Raw genomic sequence first — 19861 nt, 5'->3', positions numbered from 1 at the left:
GTTGTCATTGTAATTTTACCTCCTCCGCCATTCTATCTTGTAATTTCAAAGACTCTCAAATCTCAGGGATGTTGGGGAAGGCTGGTGATATTTACAGCAAAACAGTGGAGATGTCAAGGAACAATAGCAGCTGGCCGAATAGGTCCCCTATAACCAATATTTGATGTAAAGAAACAAGTTACATAAAAATAGTTCTCAATCTTTTTCTAGTCCAAATCTCAGCTGAATTGGAAATGCAACTAGATAGTGAAGCTCAGAAATACAAGCAACAAAAGCCTTTCTTTATATGTCTTTGAAGTTGTTGTTTTTCTTTATGGAGGGACTTTATATTTTCCCTTGTTGCTTTGATTTCTTTTTTTAGTCCTATTCTTTGCATTTCTTTCTCTAATTCTTCACTTTCCTACTGAATGGCAACTCCTAGTTATTGCGATTTATCCCATCATTCGAGTCACCTTGCAACCAAAGGATTATACCAGTAATGTAATATTAATGTCAAGTTATTATTGCATTACTTTAAAAACACTCTGGACACAATGCAGCAAATTAATTATTTGCTGATCTTGCCCTCAATTCCCCCACATAACAGCTCTCAGGATTATATTTTATTTTCAGTCCATTATTTACACAGGCTTTTTTTTTTTAATCAACACAATCCATCTCAAGAAGTCATCAAGGAGGTCTGCCATTACAGAACTCTTTCGTTGTTAGAAAAGTGCTATTATTTTTATGCAAGTAGCTAATGCAGGATTTTGACAAAAAGCTAATGTCTAATCATATTCAACAGGGTTTACTGACTGATTGTTCATGCCACCTCCTATCATATCAATTCTTGTCCCTGTTGTAAGAAGAATGCTATGTTAGCCAAAAAATCAGAAGTCTGGTAGCAATATTGGCTCAATGGTTTTTAAGAGCAGGAACTCACAAAAGCTTACACCATTTTAATATAGGATTGCTTAGTGCTACAATCTCCTCCTGATGTTTCTTTCGATTAACTATTGACCATCAAAAATGTTCCTTCAAGAATCACATGGTCCTGTAGTGGGAATGGAGGGGAAGTAGTCCATCTGGATTATTATTATTAATGTTCTCTTTAAGACTCTGACTCTGAGGAAGCCGGAGCAAAATGCTATAGCTTGGATGGCAAATGTATAATTATTTCCAGATAATGAGCCATCTGATTTTTTTACTAAGATAAATATTGTTAACATTTCTATTGGATTTTGTTTTAATGAAAATTAGACAGCTTTTGGCAGAGTTTAAATTGCATGACAAAGAATACTGTATTTTTCCTCATCTGGTGATCTCTGATTCAACAACTTCGTTCCCAAGCTGTTTTGTTTCAATATAAAAACCTGTGCTCAGTTCATTTCCTTCATTGTCTTTATTGTCACCAACAGCATTACACCACTTCTTCTATTTGGATGCAGCTGTCCCCAAAAGTTTATCTGTAGTAGGTTTTTGTGATTCCTCAAATCATCAGTCTTCCTTCTGAGCCTGAAGTGGTGTAGTTTTCCTGCCTAAGCAGGGGGTTGGACTAGAAGACCTCCAAGGTCCCTTCCAACTCTATTATTCTATTCTATTCTATTCTATTCTATTCTATTCTATTCTATTCTATTCTATTCTCTGTCCTTGGCATTGAGGTTTCCTTCAAGCTAGCCCCTATTTATCCACAGCTTTAATATTGCTTACGTTCATCAAGGAACTCTTCCATTATTGCTCTCAATGTCAGCTCTGCCTGATTCGGCTTAGTGCCTCACAAGTATCCTGCCATCAAAGGTTGGAAGGGAGGAAGGAGGATAAAAGGGGAAAAAAGCTGTGTGTGTATGTGATGAGAAAGCAATCCAAGACCAAGCACCCTGAGAAATTTGTGGATTACCCCCAAACATCTCAGTGTTCTCAAACGATCTCCGGTTGTCTGGAAACAGACTAGTCACAGGGGAAGGATGGCTGTGGGTGAACCTTTTTTGTATCTTGCACACACGGAAGAATTCAGAGCTGGCTTGACTTTACTGCAACCAATACCTTTAGTAAAAGAATACTTTGCTTTGAAGCCAATGGTCTTTCTTTCTTTCCTAAGGGATCAGATTGGGATAATCAAGACTCTCCACTAATAGATTCTTTCCTCTTTCTTATTAAATATTAAATCGGCCTGTCTAGCCATCTATTTGAGTTTACTGATCCTTATGATCTAATCTAACATATAATGTTGGTATAATACTTAATGATTCCAGAAACTAGGTAGCCTACATCCCAAAACTTTTCTTGCTTGTTTGGTTGAGTTTCTTCCCTGGCTCTATTCCATAATGGAGTTATCAGTGATAATATCCAGACAGTAAAATTCTATGCTGCAGGAGATTCAACTGATCAAGCTCTTAAGGGATAACACTACTCTTCAGTTTTGTTTTTGACTTTGGCAAAAGTTGAACACCCTGTGTGAGTAGTTTTCAACCTTTTTCACTGCACTGCATACAACTCTTATGCATGATTTCCAGGTTGTGAACCCAGAATTCCATGATATCACAGATTCCTGGGACTTGGGAGAAGCAATGAAAGCCCCAATGATCCCACAAGGCAGAGTTCTGGCTGAACAGTTGTGCAACATTATCCGACATTCACTTGTGACTCATTGATGTGGTACACCTGTGGACCTTTTCTGATACACAAATGTCCCACCTCTCTATGCTGTTCATCCTCTCACTTGCCATTGATAGAAATAGCACTTAGACTTATATACCACTTCACAGTCCTTTAAGACCCTTCTAAGCAGTTTACAGAATCAGCATATTAACCCAACAATCCTGCAGTACTGCATTCTAACCACTGCACCACCACAGCTCTTAAAATTAGCATGCCTTATATCCTTTTATCATCATCCTTATTTTCTGTTGCCTGCATTCGTCTCCTTGTGTGTGGTTTGATTTTTTGTTTGTTTGTTTGTAAATCTGATGGCAAAAAGTGTCTCTAACTGAAGTTAGTCAATGATCTGAAAAGGAAGCCAGCAAAGAAGTTGAGAAGTATGGCATCCAAGGTGAAGGCATTTCATGCACATTATCCAATATCCACATCATAGCAATACACACCTGGAAAATAAGATATTCAGCTGTCGCTGAACAGCTGAACTTTTTTATTAGATCATGTAAGTTAAGACATAACCACTGCCTGCTTGACTGAAAACATAATTAAGCAAAATGAATAAAAGTGAAAAATATAATGATTCACTGACATATTTAGCCTTCGCTAAATTATCAGATGCAGCATAATAAAGTCACCTGATTCTGCTTTTTCTTCATGCTTTTCTGTCACAAGGATAAAAGGATATAAGCCATGCTAATTTTATTTACTCACTAACTGTAGTAGTCTGCAGCTAATCCACCTTGTGCAAAACAATTTAGCCAACATAAAGTTACAATTTTCTTTTAGACTGTAATTCTGTCTTTTTTCAAGAAAAATATGCTCAAGGAGCAGCGCATTTGTGCAGTTTAAGAAAGAAGAAAAGCTGCATGAAGAAATACCAGATCCTCCAAATTACAAGCACTATTGAGATTAATCCATGGCATCAAACTTCTTGACTTAGAACAGTCATTCTAAGAATGTTAGCTTTTTAAAACGTTATTGCTTACTATGATGAAGCATGATGTTTAACACCTGTTCAAGGGCATGGGTAAGATATTCCTTGACATATTTTAATCATTTTACTGTATTTCCTAAATAAGAGAGAAAAATGTGAACAAGCTCTCTCTACCTGAGAGTGGGAAATCAAAAAACATCTATATGCCAACTATAATTGGACCAGAATGGTAAACGATATTACATAAACTTCAAAAACAGGTGTCATCATCCGGCAAGCTGGTCATATGAACAGTGTTGACTAAATGGATCTTTTCAACTCATCATGATGAATATACCAGAAGATTCTGAGTACTGGAGGCTGAAAATGTACAGGATAAAAATTTGCATTTTTGTGTATGCAGCATTAGACATTGATAGTGCCAAACCAGTCCAATAGCTTAAGCAGACCCAAAATACATAGATTCAAGCAAATAGAGGTTTCCCAGAAGGTTATGTCAACCCTAAAGCAAAGCTTAAAAAATAGCAGAAACCCCACCCCAAATTAGTTGATTAGTTAGACTAAGTTTTTGTAAGAATAGACTTGAGGCTCTTTCGAGATTCTTCTGCTAAGTGCAAGCCTGGTAATAAGGCCTCCCTCTGTTGAAGGACTGACCTGGCATTCATTACAGGTACATCAGAGGTGGGTTTCAGCAGGTTCTGACCAGTTCTGGAGAACTGGTAGCAGAAATTTTGAATAGTTCGGAGAACCAGTAGTAAAAATTCTGACTGGCCCCAGCCCATCTATTCTCTGCCTCCCAAGTCCCACCTAATCGGGAGGAAATGGGGATTTTGCTATATCCTTCCCCTGGAGTGAGGTGGGAATGGAGATTTTACAGTATCCTTCCCCTGCCATGCCCACCATGCCACGCCCACCAAGCCACATCCACAGAACAGCACACAAACAATTACTTTGCACAAAAAATTAAATGACATTGCTTGTAATGCCATTTTGTATTGTCTCGTGTGTAATTTTAAAGAATATCCTCCTGACTCCAAGTTTGGCTTACAGTAATGAGAAATACATGAAATACCTGAATATATGAAAATTGTATTCATAGTGCTCCAATGAAATATAAAAGGATGGGATATACATCATATTGTTTAAGGTTCTTCTCAAAATACATGAAAAAAATATTACAATACTATGTTTTACTGCTAACTGATTTCCTCAGATATTAAGTTAGAAACTGCGAAGTTTTTTCAAGGATATTTCTGTTGACATTGTTATACATAAATTATTAACTGAATTCCAGAAATCTGAAAATGCAAATGAATTGCAGTGACGCCCTTGTTATGCCACCAATTATTCATGCTATTTCTGATATCTTCCTGATAAAGCAGGGATACATTATGATAGCAAATATATCAGAAATGTTGTAAGTCAATGACAAACTGCATATTTTTCATCTTCAAGGTCTTTGTGCAATATTCTACAAACTACAGAACTGGCCAAATGGACTCTAAACCAGGGGTCTCCAAACTGAACAACTCTTAACATTTTTTGACTTCAACTCCCAGAATTTCTCAGCCAGCCATGCTGTCAGGGAAATTCTGGAAGTTGAAATCTACAAATCTCAAAGTTGTCCAGTTTGAATACCCCTTTTCTAAATCATAGGCACTCTATGTGTTTATCCTTCTGCTTAACCCAAACTCCCAAGAAACCTGTTTTCTTGCAATCACATCTAGAAAGTAATGGAGTTGTTCTTTAAAATAAAAATTGTATTGCTTTAGTTATTATTTCAGCGTATTCTATGCAAAGTGTTGCATGGAACAGCCCAGAAATGTCATTAATAACATCCTTCCATTGCTCTCAGCCCACAGTTTAAGTAATATGAAATTGGACTATTTTTGCAAAGATTCGTTTTCATATAATCTATAAAATTTATGAGACATTAACGGAATAGGAAAACCAATGTTTTTTCAGTATTACCTGTTATTTCTTTATATCCCTAAATCTTAGCTTGAGCAAGTCTTGTGAAAATGCATGCTAAGTCCATCAGGCAAAGGTAGTTATGCAAAATATCTATTTTAAAAGGGGAGGGAGTTAATCTAACATTTATGCTTTGAAGAAATAACATTGACTTCCATTTTGCAGAAGTCAAACATGCACCTTTGACCTGACCTTCCAGAAGTTACAAGGTACATATATAATACTATTACTTGATTTACTATTATTCCCATTGCCATTAGAGGGAAGAGTACAAGGAGATGATTCACTGGAGTAAAAGAATACACATACACACACACACACACGTATGTATGTATGTATGTATGTATGTATGTATGTTTTCTTTTCTTTTCTAAACAAGTGCCAGCATCTTTCATTATTGACCATGCTGGCCAGATTGCTGGTAACTGAAATTCTACAATAATTGAATAACTAAAGATAAATAATTTTTCATTGTGGATCTTTTTTAGACTTTAAGCATAGACTTTATGCTTCATGCAAATAAGGTATCTGTATTTATGTCCATATCTATGTGCATATATGTAGATATATACATACATAGTTTTAACATATGTGAATCATAGTGAGTATTTGCAACAAAGTATCGTTAATATAACATAGCAGCATCCAATGAAAGAATTTCACCATGTAGAAATAAAGATGATTTTCAGTGATCTGCATGTTCTACATTACAGAACAACTGGTGCAGTGGTGAAATCTAAAATTTGTTATTACCGGTTCTGTAGGCGTGGCTTGGTGGGGGGGATGTAATGTAACAGGGTGGGCGTGGCCTTTTTTTTTTTTTTTACTTTTAAAAGCATTTTTTCTACAACCTCTTCGCTGAAGAGGTTGTAAAAAAGTGCTTTCAAAAGGCTCTGATGATCCCAGCTGAGTTGCCTGATCGGCAGAGGCTTTTTTTAAAAAAATGCTTTTAAAAGTAAAAAAAAAAAGCCTCTGCCGATCAGGCAACTCAGCTTAGATCCCAGCTGAGCCACGCGATCATCAGAGGCTTTTTTTTTTTTTACTTTTAAAAGCATTTTTTCAGCCAAAGAGGTTGTAGAAAAAATGCTTTTAAAAGTAAAAAAAAGCCTCTGATGATTATGCGGCTCAGCTGGGCATGGGGGGGCAGGGATTTTTGCTACCGGTTCTCCGAACCACCCGTCTCCATCGCTACCAGATCAGGCGATCCAGTCCGAACCAAGAGCATTTTACCCCTGAACTGGTGGTATCAAGCCTTATTTCATGGTTGCTCTTCATCTAACTTAAAAACTGCAATTTATTGATTGAGATTTTTGATAATGGCCATCTGCTCCTTCTTGAATAGTCTTGATGTGAAGGAGGAAAAAAATAAGGAAGGGATAGAAACAAAGAAGGACTTGATACAAAAATAAAAATAAAATAAAATAAATCATAACAGATTCTGGAACACACTTTGCTTACCTCTTTAAACTTGCATGAAGTGCCCAATACAGTATGGCAAAAATGTAGCCCTCAACAAAGCAAATAATGACAAACCACCTTTTCCCACAACATTTAGTGTATGCATATAATACACCTGTCGAAAAACTCAGTTTAGTCTGTATCAATGATTCTGAGATTAAAAGACAATAGATTGACTGATTGAGTATTCTGCTTTGCACCAATATGCAACTAAGTTTACATCATAGAAAGAAACAATGATAAATGTGTTTTATAGCATTCTGGGAACTCCTAAATAATACAGTAAATGGGTAGGCTCTGCAAAAGTGTGCAATTGCTTCAGGAAGAACATAATCTTGTTCCTAAAAAGTAAAAGAAAAGAAAAACTGTTTTACTTACGATCTGTCTAAGATCTCTTTTAGATAGAAGACATTTCTCTCTATCTTGTACAGAATATGAGCAGAACACTCTGATGGCTAACTGAAGTGCCAAAGGTGACCTCCAAGTGACTCAGTGCATCTCAACAAGGCAAATAACGTTACCTTCACAGCATAAAGCACTTTTGTAAAGCAAATTATAATGTCCCTGATGATTATTGTGGAAGAACTGCAGAATTGGAGCAAACTACCTTTAACTTATTTGTAATTAAATAAAGTCTAATGTGTCTTAGAAGGACTAAATCTGAATCCAGCTGACTGATACTTCCTCTATCAAACAGAGGAATTTGGCACAATTTATTTATTCACATTCTGTATAGGTTCAATTCTTGCCTCAAAGTAAAGGCAAAAAAGATGAACAGGCGGTCATATTGATGACTGAGAACACCCTCATTTTGAAGGATTTGGGCCTTGCTTGTACATGATAGTAGACAAAGAAAAGCATTAAGCAGACAGAGGGGGAGGAGTAGATATATGAATTAATGGGGAATGGGAAATGCATCAGTTGATTGCAGTTTGAAAGATGTCTCCCCTGAAGCTAAGCAAAATTGAAAAGGCATCCACCGAATCTTAAAAGAAATTCCTTTGATATCACGTAGGCTACCTTTTTAATAGATGATTTGTATGCAACACTTTCAAGAGAGTTGAGGGTATTACAAGCCACTGAATCAGGCACAAATAACTTATAGATACATTTTTGCAGTAATGGGCAAGGTGCATGATCCAAGACTACTGCAAGCTTTCTATAAGGCCACCCATCTCCACAGAATTTCTGACATTATTTTCTTTGCTTTGTCAAACATTCAAAATTGCATGCTTGAAACCTATCTGTCTACCACTCACCAAGTGTCGCCTAGTATCTTGGGATCACAACTCATGGAATCCTAAACAATCAAACATGTGACCTAGCTGAGCAATTGACACTCAGAAGCATAGAAATAGTCAAAGCAGGAGAAGTGGCCATGTTGAGGCCTATAAGCACAAGCCACAATAAGCATCATAGCAGGGAAGTAGCAGGGAAAGGAAGGCGCAAGGGAGGGAGGCACCTTTGCTGTTGCTTCTACAGCACTTCCTCTTCTGCTGGAACATCCAAGTCAGCCATTGTTTTATCAAGAACATGACTTCCACTTCCTGCTTCTCAGTCAGATAACCTTGAAGTGAAACAAACAAGCCTGAGCCATGTAGAAGGAGCGTTCTCAAGGGTTTTCTCAGGAATTGTTACCACTTGCTTCCTGCTGTTCGAACAGGAACAAGGAGTAAAAAAAAAATATTCTCAAGCAGCTGAGGAAAGGGGGAGTTGCTTCTGAAGGGAGGAGTTATAAATGCTGTGTATATTCGTGGTTGTACAGAATATGAGTGGTTGTATATTTCCTTGAAAAAGAAAAAAGAGGTCCTTTGTGATTCTAAAAGTTGAGCGGGAGTACAGAAGGAATATTTGGAAGTGCCCAATTTGGTGAAGGGGAGATTCATATGGGATTCAAGCCCACTGTTGTGATGATGATGCAGAAGAAGGTTTGATGGCTTCTAGATTCTAAATTAATGTCTATAGATTTTACCATGTGCTATCAACTTATTGCTCTTTTCAATTCCAATTTTGTTGGGCCTTCATCATGGCTAAGTTGGTTGCTCTACCCTCTGTGGTTCAGTGGGGCTGGTAGAAAAACTTTATTCTTTTTTAATAGTTTTTATGTCCATCTGGAAATGGTTCTATGGGATCCCAAACCAAGTGCTCCTTTGTTCTGTCTTTAGAGAGAATTTCGGAAGATCTTTATTTATCCCATTTTCAAGAACTAACCTGGGAGAGAACACAATGCTTATTTCTTATCATTTCTATCAGACCAGGATTGATGTTGTTTGATTTTGTGTCATTCATCTTACCTACAGTTCAAAAGAAGTACAAAATTTGGCGATTGCCTAAGCTAAAACTTTTTAGTTTTCTTAATGTTAGGATTAAGGTTTTTTGTTTTTTTGCTTTTTTTTGTAGAGCGTTCTGAGCTAATTTGATTTGATATTTTACCACCCTCTGCTCTTCTCTTCTAAATGTGGGCAACCATGGGGTACTTCCCTCCTTTTTCACTCTTGAATCAAATCTGTTCTAGAAATATGGCAGAATTACGAAGAAGTATTTTGCAGATTGTATTGCAAAGCTGTCCCAGAAAGAGAACCATCTGCTGGTTGGTTAGCTTGTTTTCATTTCATTGAGCTTCTTATGTTGGTACTGAATGCAATGGCTTTGCAATTCTTTACCACTATCCAACTAGCTATTTCATCATAACTAACATTATTGGACTTGAAACCGGATTATAGCTCTCGCATCTGTCATTTATCATGGCAGCAAAGCTTCTGAGAATTCAGAGGGCCATCTGGAATCACAGTAGGAATAGTCTTTAGGGACAAGTGTCCTATTAGTGCTGATGATAAAGCTAATTAGAAGGAGGGCTGTGCAACAGTAATACTTACATGAAGGATTATGTTTCACACAAGGAATCTTTTCCTTCATTATGTTCAGCCTTTTAATAATGTGATACACTAATATAATATCTGAAAAATGCTAGAATATTCAACCCATTGAATGGGATAATTGCCTAATTTTACCCGTTCACTGGGAGAAGTCTATCAATGGCATAGTGTGGGGAGCCAATATAATTATTCATAACCGTTGAATGAACCTCAGGCTCATTCAAGCATTAGTAAAAAATATTATATTAAAAAAAGGAGTGTAGGACTCTGCAAAGCCAGTTGATAGATCCACCACTTCTACCCACAGGTACAACTGAGGATAAAATTCTAACAAACCCTTTTACCAATAAGAGTACCTAGGCTGGTAAATATAAGGTTACCTACATAGCTCAGACTCCATGTTTGAAAACCAGTAGATCACATAATAAGATGAATTTGGGGGATGAAGTAGTTTACATAGAGGGGCTACTTTGAAACACTAATCAATTCTTAATAGTGGATGGTCTGAAAGAGAATGAAGATCCAAACAACTATCTTCCTGTAGGCTTATGGAATCTCCATTTCATATTCCTTGCACCTGTACACATATATGCATATGCACACAAAAATCCATGCCTCTAAAATCAGCTAAGGAATAATTTAATTCAAAATGACAAATAGAAGTGATTTTTCCACTTAGAATTCGTTGTTGAACAAAGTGTTTCACTTTAATAATTGAATGTTAAAACAAACTCCTACTCGCAAACATATTAAATTGCAGGACACCTAATTATCTTTTATTATCAGAGTTCATATCAGGAAGAAGACAGGGGGGTGGGTCCCCCATTGCCTATTAAGTTGGACTTTAACTGATTTGTGATGGTTTCTGTGGTTTTGTTTCTTTTTTTTATGGTATATTTTTCAGCGTCGTAATGTTTGAGTTGGGTGGTTAGAATGTGTTGCAAGCAAGGATCATGAAATTTAACTATCATTCCTTGGATACATCACAAGGACTGAAATAGATATGGAAAAATGGTGTTGCTGGGGGAAAAGAAAAGGACGAGAAAAGAGAGGCTAGCAGTACAAGAAGTGGCTATGCTGAGTATTAAAACTACAGAAATCACGTACAAAATTTGGTCAATGCAAGAAGAAAAACTACCACTTTGAGATCTTTCATTCATAGAGTCAAAACAAAACAAAACAAAACAAAACAATGTTTATTTAATGTATTTACACTGATATTAATATTTTTTACAATCTGTTGTAGAATGTTGGTACTGTGTTCTCTAATATGATTGTATTGTATAGAAATAGATACTATAAAGTTCAGAATCAGCTGTATATTTTGAAGCAATATGTTCTTTATACAATTCAGGACTGCTCCTTAGAATAGGAGCATTTTGGTTGCTGCTTCCTAGAAAAAAAAGTCTTCAATCAGACTAGAGTTGGAAGGGACCTTGAAGGTCTTGTAATCCAATCCCCTACTCAGGCAAGAGACCCTATACCATTTCAGATAGGTGGCTGTCTAGTATTTTCTTTAAAAGCCTCCAGTGATGAAGCACCCACAACTTCTGAAGGCAAGCTGTTCCACTGGTTAATTGTCCTCACTGTTAGGAAGTTTCTCCTTAATTCCAGGTTGCCACTGTCTTTGAGTAGATTCCATCCATTGTTTCTTGTCACATAGTAATCACATAAAGATGTGACTGCTGGTTTTTTTTAAATTTTTATTAGAGTAGTTATAGTGCAATACATAGAATATCGGTTTGACAGTGATAATATAATACAGATTGAATACATTCTTAATTTATAATATCTCCTAATTTGCTCCCTTGTTTGGCTATTCTAAGCTATCTCTCTTCCTTTCTTTATTCTATCTTCCAACCATCTATACCATAGCCCCCACACCGTATAGTATTCCGATTCCTCTTTCTCCTCAATCTCATATGTTAATTTGCTCATCTCAGCGCATTCTAAGATTTTCCGAATTAAGTGTTTTTCTGGTGGTATTCTCTTTTCTTTCCAATGCTGTGCATAGGTTAGTCTGGCTGCCGTGATAATGTGTATAATTAAGTATCTCTTTCTTTTCTCATATGTCCTCTTTAGTACTCCCAGGAGAAAGGTTTCAGGTGCCAAATCTATGTTTTCCTCAATTACTTCCTGGATCCATTTTCAAATCTTTTTCCAATACTTGATCGCCTCGGGACATGTCCACCACATGTGAAAGAAGGTACTCTTGTGGTGGTCTCATTTTCAACAATTTGGTCTCAAATTTGGGTAAATTTTGGCTAATCTTGTAGCGGCTAAGTGCCATCTGTACAATATTTTATACTGATTTTCTTTAAATGCTGCCACTCTTGTCAATTTATAGTTCCTATTCCAAATTATTTCCCAATCTGCCAAATTAATACTATGCCCTATGTTGGTTGCCCACGCAATCATTTGTTCCTTTACCACCTTCTCTGCTCTGTCATATTCTAGCAAATAATTGTATAATTTAGATAGTAATTTGTTTTCCGAGCCTGTCAATAATTTGTCAAATCTATTTGATCCCATCTCTATTCCGAATTCCTCCCTATCTTTTTGATGCCTAGATTTGATCTGCAGATATGGCCACCAGTCAATGTGGATGCCCTGTTCTTTCAATAATTCATTGATTTTAAGATTCTCGCAATTATCTAAAATGTCGTGACTGCTGTTTTATATATCAGACCAGTATCACAGAATTCCTAAGAAGGATAGGGAAATGAAAAGTAATTTAATCAGTTGTATAATAGTGCCTCTCGAGTATTTTACCTGCAGGTAATGCTATATCAAGGCTGCAAACATTTGGTCGACCACTAGATAGCAATAAAGATACATATATAGCAACCTTAGTCATGTCCCAATGAGAACAACTTACAGGAGCTAAAGGTAGATTAGTTCATTACTATTAGAGGTGCTTACTTCAGATAACATACTGAGTCCATGCAATATTTTTTTATATGAAGCTAGCTTTTCATTGAGCATATTTCAGCAAGGCATACATATAAACTCATCAAATGCCAAATATGGTCCAAGTTTTAGGACAGCTCAAAATTAGGGAACTACCGTATTTTCCGGCGTATAAGACGACTGGGCGTATAAGACGACCCCGACTTTTCCTGTTAAAATATAGGGTTTGGGCTATACTCACCATATAAGACTACCCCTCTTCCAACGCACACCAAATAAAAATTAAAAAACATCTACTGGCTCACCCACAATGTAAAAGCAGCTGTGCTAGACCCAAAATGGCCCCTGCAACAAGCAGGAACCTCACACAGCCACAAAAAGCCCCAAAAAACAACTTTCACACTTTACACACACACAACACAACACAACTGGCTCACCCACAATGTAAAAGCAGCTGTGCTAGACCCAAAATGGTCCCTGCAACAAGCAGGAACCTCACACAGCCACAAAAAGCCCCCAAAAACAACTTTCACACTTTACACACACAAAATTCCACATACAGCTTTGTGAGATGTTGTGTTTGTGTAGTTAGAGTGAAACACTACAGAAACACACTAAATCTCAGAAAGCTGCACAAATATTATTTTATTTTTATTTTTAGATGAAAACTAAATTTAAAACTTCCTAAACTTTAAATGGCTAGGTCTAAAAAAGAACAACTAAAAAAAACCCCAATTAACTATTTTTTTTAAAGCTCCCAAAGGGGAAAAAAACTTACCCAATAGAATAGGGGTCTCCAACCTTGGCAACTTTAAGACTTGTAGACTTCAACTCCCAGAATTCCTCAGCCAGCTTTGTTTTGCTGGCTGAGGAATTCTGGGAGTTGAAGTCCACAACTCCTGCCTGCTTGATTGCAGGCAGGGAGTTGCTTGCTGATGGAATCAATTCAGGCAAGCGAAGCAAGGCAAGCGTTGCAATTAGCAGCTAAGGTAAGCAAGCTGGAGGGGGGAAACTGTTTTCCTTTTACAGGGCTCTGGGCTCTGGCGATCCCAGCTGAGTTGCCTGATTAGCAGATCATCAGAGCTTGGATCGCCAGAGCCATTTAAGGCTCGTCAGAGTCTTTCGGGCTGGTCTGCCTGGTTACAGGAGAACGACACCCGGCGTATAAGATGACCCCCGACTTTTGAGAAGATTTTCATGTGTTAAAAAGTCATCTTATATGCCGGAAAATACGGTAAATGGTTTTATAATTGTAACTTCTTTATGATGTTCTGAAGAGAATGATTGCAATGAAATAAAATCCAAATGAAAAGTATTACTTCCGTTTCCATAATTTAGGTAAAGTAAGGATATTTTCATAAATAAGAGAACCGTAATTCCTAAAATGAAACCTTTGCTTATCTGTATTCAGTTCTACAGAGAATTGCCACATCTATTCACTATATACTTATGCCAACAATAGGCAAAGTTCTTAAAGTCATGATGAAAAAAAAAACCTTAATTTTTCTCTGTATTCAGGTTATGACAGTTCTGTCTATCTTTTCATTTGAATTAAACTGTTGTCCATGACAGTGTTCCTTCATTTTGGAGAACATTGAGGCCACATGATGCCAAATCTAGACTATATGTCAGATGGGGTAACAAAATGAGATACAACCTCACAATTGTCTCTTGAGATATGAGGCCAATGATGTTATCTTACACCAAAATTTTTTCTTTTGCTTCCAAAATCTGTTTAATCACTGCAATGTAGCACTGTGTTGATAGTGCTGGCAAGTTAAAGGAAATTCTAGTGAATTATACCATCTGCATCTTCAAAAATTGTAAACATGAGCTTTCCATATGAAATCTGAGTTTTTATTGTCCTCTCCCTCTGGTAAAACTTTTTGATGGCACTTTTTTACTGGACCAAAATGATGAGACAACATTTTGTTGGCTGACATGATGCTTTGAAGAATCTTCTCATTTTCATTCTCCTAGTATGACAGCAGTTACTGGAAAATTTCATGTCTTGAAGCTTTCATACTTGGTATCAACATGTGAGGAACCCATTTTACATAAAATGCAGATTTTACTCTGTTAGTCACTGTTGACCATAAGGCGGGGGTCAGCAATGTGCGGCTCTAGAGCCGCATGTGGCTCTTTGGGCCCTCTTCTGCGCTCCCTGTCAGATGATCTCACCACAGGGTGGCCCCTCCCCTCCCCCTCACTCCTCACCTGCCATGAGAAAAGAAGGGCGACTGTGGTGGATAGACTGGCTCCATTTTCCAGAACAGGAGCAAAGCACCCCCTTGCTTCTTTTTCCAACCCTTGTTGGCACTGTGCGCACCTCGGCAGCTGGGGAGACACGTATGACTTTGCTCTGCATCGAGACACTGGCTGAGCCACCCGGCTGCAGCCAATGCTCTGTGTCATAATGGGCTCCAGGAGGAGGAGGAGGGAGTGCCATGTCCCCATTGTGCAGCATGCTAAGTTTAAGTGCAAGAGCAGCAAGCAGCCATGGAGCTGGCGAGAGGAATATGGGGAGACGCGCCCCAGCCAGTGTTTTGGGGTGGAGAAAGTCGCGCATCTCCCCATATTCCTCTTGCTGCCTCCATGGCTGCTTGCTGCTCTTGCACTAAAATTTAGCACGCTGCAGAATGGGGGAGATGGCGTGCCGTCCTCCTCCTACTGGAGCCCATTACAACAGGGAGCATCGGCTGGGGTGGCCCAGTTGGTGACTCGGGGTGGAGAAAGTTGTGCATCTCCCAACAAGGGCCAGAAAAAGAGGCAAGTAGAGGGGCACTTCGCTTCTGCTCTAAAATATGGAGTGAGTCTCCATCCGCCTCCACCACCCTTCTCTTTTCAGGGCAGGCGAGGAGTGAGGAGGAGGGGAGGGGGAGGGGAGGGGGGCAGCCAGCCGACAGGGAGCTACAGCAGGGGGACAAAAGAGCTTCATTTATCTGGGAACCTGAAATGACTCTTGATTTAAAATTAAATGATATGGTAAAAAGCACCCAAAGAAGAAGAAAGAATAACATCAGGAAAAAAAACCCCAACCCTCGCCTGTTTTTGGAAATGGTTCAAGAGGGAACTGGAGGTAGGGTGGGAGGGCAGGAGAGAGGGAGAAAGAGAGAGGTAGAGAGATGAGAGACAGAGAGAGGGGAAAGAGAGAGGGGGAAAAGAAAAAGAGACGAGAGAGAGAGAGGGAGGGAGATGAGAAAGAGAGGGAGAGGGAGAAAGATGAGAAAGAGAAAGAGAGATGAGGGAGAAAGATGAGAAAGAGAGAGATGAGGGAAAAAGATGAGAGAGAGGGAGAAAGATGGGAGAAAGAGGGAGAAAGAAAGAGGGGGAGAAAGAAAGAGGGGGAGAGAAAAAGAGAGGGAGGGAGGGAGGGAGACAGAGGGAGAAAGAGATGAGAGAGAGAGAGGAGGGAGAAAGAGGGAGAGGGAGAAAGATGGGAGAGGGGAAGGGGGAGAGAGAGAAAGGGAAAGACCTGTTTAAAAGAAAATACCTGGCACCACAAAACCTGGGTAGGTGTGGCTGGGGGGTGTCATGTGACTGGGTGGGAGTGAGTGATGTTGAGTTGGCCACGCCCACCCAGGTTTTGTGGCTCCCAGTGTTTTATTTGTTGTGGGAAACAGGCCCAAGTGGCTCTTCGAGTGTTTAAGGTTGCAGACCCCTGCCATAGGGGGTAGTGCTCATCTCCATTTCAAGGCCCTTGAGCCAGTGCTGTCTAAAGACATTTCTGCAGTCATGTGGCCAGCATAACATCACAGAGCACTGTTACCTTCTCACTGAATTGATACCTATTCATCTATTTGCATTTGTATGCTTTTGAACTACTAGGTTGGCAGGAGCTGGGGTTAGGACGGAACTCACCCCATCACATGGAGCTCGGATCTCGAACCTTGGCTGTCATCTTTCTGTTGAGTCACCATACCTCCCTTCTAATATTGATAAACATCCATAATGTGATACCCACATTCCTTTCACATGCCAAGCTTCACAGTTTCCCTTTACATGATTTGCTGATTGTCCTTAACTAGTTCATAAGCCTTTCTCATGTAAAAACTCCATTGATTGTCATCACAGGTTATTCACTTTTCATTCTTGTTCACACATATCATACTCTTCCTGGTTCACCATCTTTATACTTTTTTGGCCCGGTGACTCACAGTACTCACATCAATACAATCATCACCATAAACAACCTGTGTTTGGCAGTGGATTTTTGGAGGACTTTTTTGGCAGTCAAAAATCAATCATGGCATGTAGCTTAAAGTGCACTCACAGCAGGCTTCAATTTCATGAACAACAGCTTTTCCCACAGCAAATTCCTGTCAACTGAAGTGAAAGAACAGATACTATAAAATATGCTGAGTTTATAGGATACTCTCAGTTCTTTGTGACTTATAATATTAGGGTATTATTTTTCATTCAACCCTCATATTAGGGCAAATCTATATTCAGAGGAACACTAAATTCAATTTGTTTCCAACATTTGTTTCCAACATTCCAAAAATATATTTCAAAATTCATACAAGTGCATTGTAATAAAACCATAATAAATCTGCAGCCTTTAAAATTAAACATCTTTTAGGGTTTTAATAGCAAACAACTAATTTCCAACTTAAAGTCTAGGGAATTAATTTCTTGTTCCAGAAAATGATAAACTAGTTGCTGATTTTGTGTTCTTAAGCTTGGCAGATCTAAAGGTCTATATCAGATGTATATCAGTAGCAAAGGAAGTTCAGGAAATTAATAAGAAAGGTGATAGTATCTTGAATAACTATTTCATTTTCCAGATCCTGGAAGTCAGTCTCTGTTACTGTTTCAGACCTGAAACCCCAATTAAAGTTGATCCTCTTGGGGTTCAGCAATTAACAGTCAAAATATGTCTATGAGGCTTGTAAATGAAGATGAAATCTACTATCTATCAAGGATTAATAAGAATATGAAAAATAATTAGTACACCAATTTTATGGAAGACTTACTCTGGATATGACTACATTACTCCACATTACTAAATTTTGGGTTAGAACTACTCATGAAGCAAATGAAACTGCCAATTTGCTGGGTATTTACTAGAATTGTGCCTGTTTTAAAAAAAGTATTTGAAATAAATACTCTGGATCTTGTGCAGGCACAAGGGCAGAATTTATTTATTAAAGTCGTCTAACCTTTTCAGTTTTGATGCAAGCTTTAATTGACATCCATAGTTATGAAAACTTTTGAAAGGCTAGTGCTGGTCCACCTGAAAACCATCACTGTAAGATCCATTCAAATTGCCTACCGAGCAACTAGATCGGCAGATAATGCTGTTAATATGGCACTGCACTACATGAGCCACGGTGGTGCAGTGGTTAGAGTGCAGTACTGGAGGCAAGTTCTCCTGACAGCCAACTGCCTGCAATTTGGCAGTTCAAATCTCACCAGGCTCAAGGTTGACTCAGCCTTCCATTCTTCTATGGTGGGTAAAATGAGGACCCAAATTGTTGGGGGCAATATGCTAACTCTATAAACCACTTAGAGAGGGCTGTGAAGCACTGTAAAGCGGTATATAAGTCTAAGTGCTATTGCTATTGCTATCTTATGACATCTTGAATCTGCAAGGACCTATGCAAGGGTCCTTTTTGTAGAGTTCAGCTGGGCATTCAATACCATCAGATATTCTTCTCACTAAACTGACTCAGCTAGCTGTGTCCGACCATACTTGTAAGTGGATCATAAGCTTTCTAACAGATAGGAAGCAGCAGGTAAAGCTAGGCAAAATCATATCAGATACCTGTACAATTAGCACAGGTGTCCCCCAGGGCTTGTGTTCTCTCTCCATTACTCTTTTCGTTGTATACCAACCACTGCATCTCAAAGGATCCCTCTGTTAAAGTACTGAAGTTTGCAGATGAAACAACATCGAGACAATGACAAACCTGCATACAGACAGGAAGTTGAACAACTAGCTTTGTGGTGGAATCGGAATGATCTTGAATTGAACACACATCTCTAAAGCAGCAACCTCACTCTCTCTCTCTACCTGTCTCCCTCCCTCTCTACCTCTCTTCTTTTAAACTTAAAATGCTTTAATGAATAGCATAGTGCTGGTTTTATGCTAGTGTGATATCCAAAGAAATTCTCTCAAATCAATTTCAGAGCATGCACAATCCTAGTCTTTATCATCACACTGGCTCATGACTTCCCCCTTACTACAGATATGAAGTCCCAGGTAAATGAAGAGTTTCCATTTGCTAGCAGCAGCTGGTACTGCAGAGGAAGCTACTTATCACCTTTAAAGGCCTACACAATATTTATGGAACCAGCTTTCCTTAAAAGTAACTGCCCATCCCATTAGGTGGCATAGGATGAGCAACACTCTGGGCCCCTTCTCTTTTCTATGGATGCCCAGACACTTTGAAACAATCCCCATCCTGAGATTTGGAGGGACCTCATGTTATTAGCCTTTTGGAGGGCTGTGAAGACATGGCTCTTCACTCCGGCATTGGGTTAGGATGGAAGTGAGCCCAGCAAGTGTAAATATACAATTGGTAATACTGTATATTGTGGTGCCATGACAGGATATGTGATGTTATTTTGAGAGAGTTGGGGTTCTATTTATTTTTATTTTATGACATGTTGTTGTGCGCCATCAAGAATTATCAGGTATAAATAGGTGGTCATTTACATTTTCTGAAGAAATTAATAAATATTCTGTTGTACAGGGTTGGTATTCATAAAAATTGAAGGGCTGACTGGCTTTCCTTGCCTCCCAGCTCCTAGTTGCCAACACAATGATTGGACAGCAAGGCTAATAAAAGGGACCAAACTAGGAAATGCATCATTATAGTGGGAAGATGAAAGACTAGCACTTTACTTTCTGTTGCTGCTGCTGCTGCTGTTGTTGAAAGAGAAAAAAATAGTTTTATGAAACAAAAGTGGAAAAGTGTGATGATTCACTACATTCTTACTGATCCATGACCATAATCAACTAAACTCAGGGGTGGGATTCAGACCGGTTCGGGCGAACTGGTTGTTATGATTTTGCGCAGTTCGGAGAACTGGTAAAATCGACCATTGGCTGGACCCGCCCACTCCACCCCAC

The 19861-nt window shown here is 38.6% G+C and overlaps 1 long non-coding RNA gene across 1 annotated transcript; it reads right to left on the bottom strand.

The window, feature by feature from the left end:
* Window positions 1-21: 21 nt before the first annotated feature.
* Window positions 22-15146, bottom strand: LOC117677342 (uncharacterized). The gene is made up of 3 exons (XR_004594755.3): window positions 15001-15146; window positions 8460-8564; window positions 22-147 (listed from the first exon to the last, which is right to left on the bottom strand). It is a non-coding gene; the product is annotated as an uncharacterized LOC117677342 (long non-coding RNA).
* Between the last annotated feature and the right edge of the window lie 4715 nt (window positions 15147-19861).

This window comes from Pantherophis guttatus, chromosome 3, assembly GCF_059756535.1.
Source record: "Pantherophis guttatus breed Tessera chromosome 3, ASM5975653v1, whole genome shotgun sequence".
In the NCBI taxonomy this organism is placed as follows: Eukaryota; Metazoa; Chordata; class Lepidosauria; order Squamata; family Colubridae; genus Pantherophis; species Pantherophis guttatus.
Note: the sequence above shows the minus strand (reverse complement) of the source record. Positions and strands in the feature narration are given on the sequence as shown.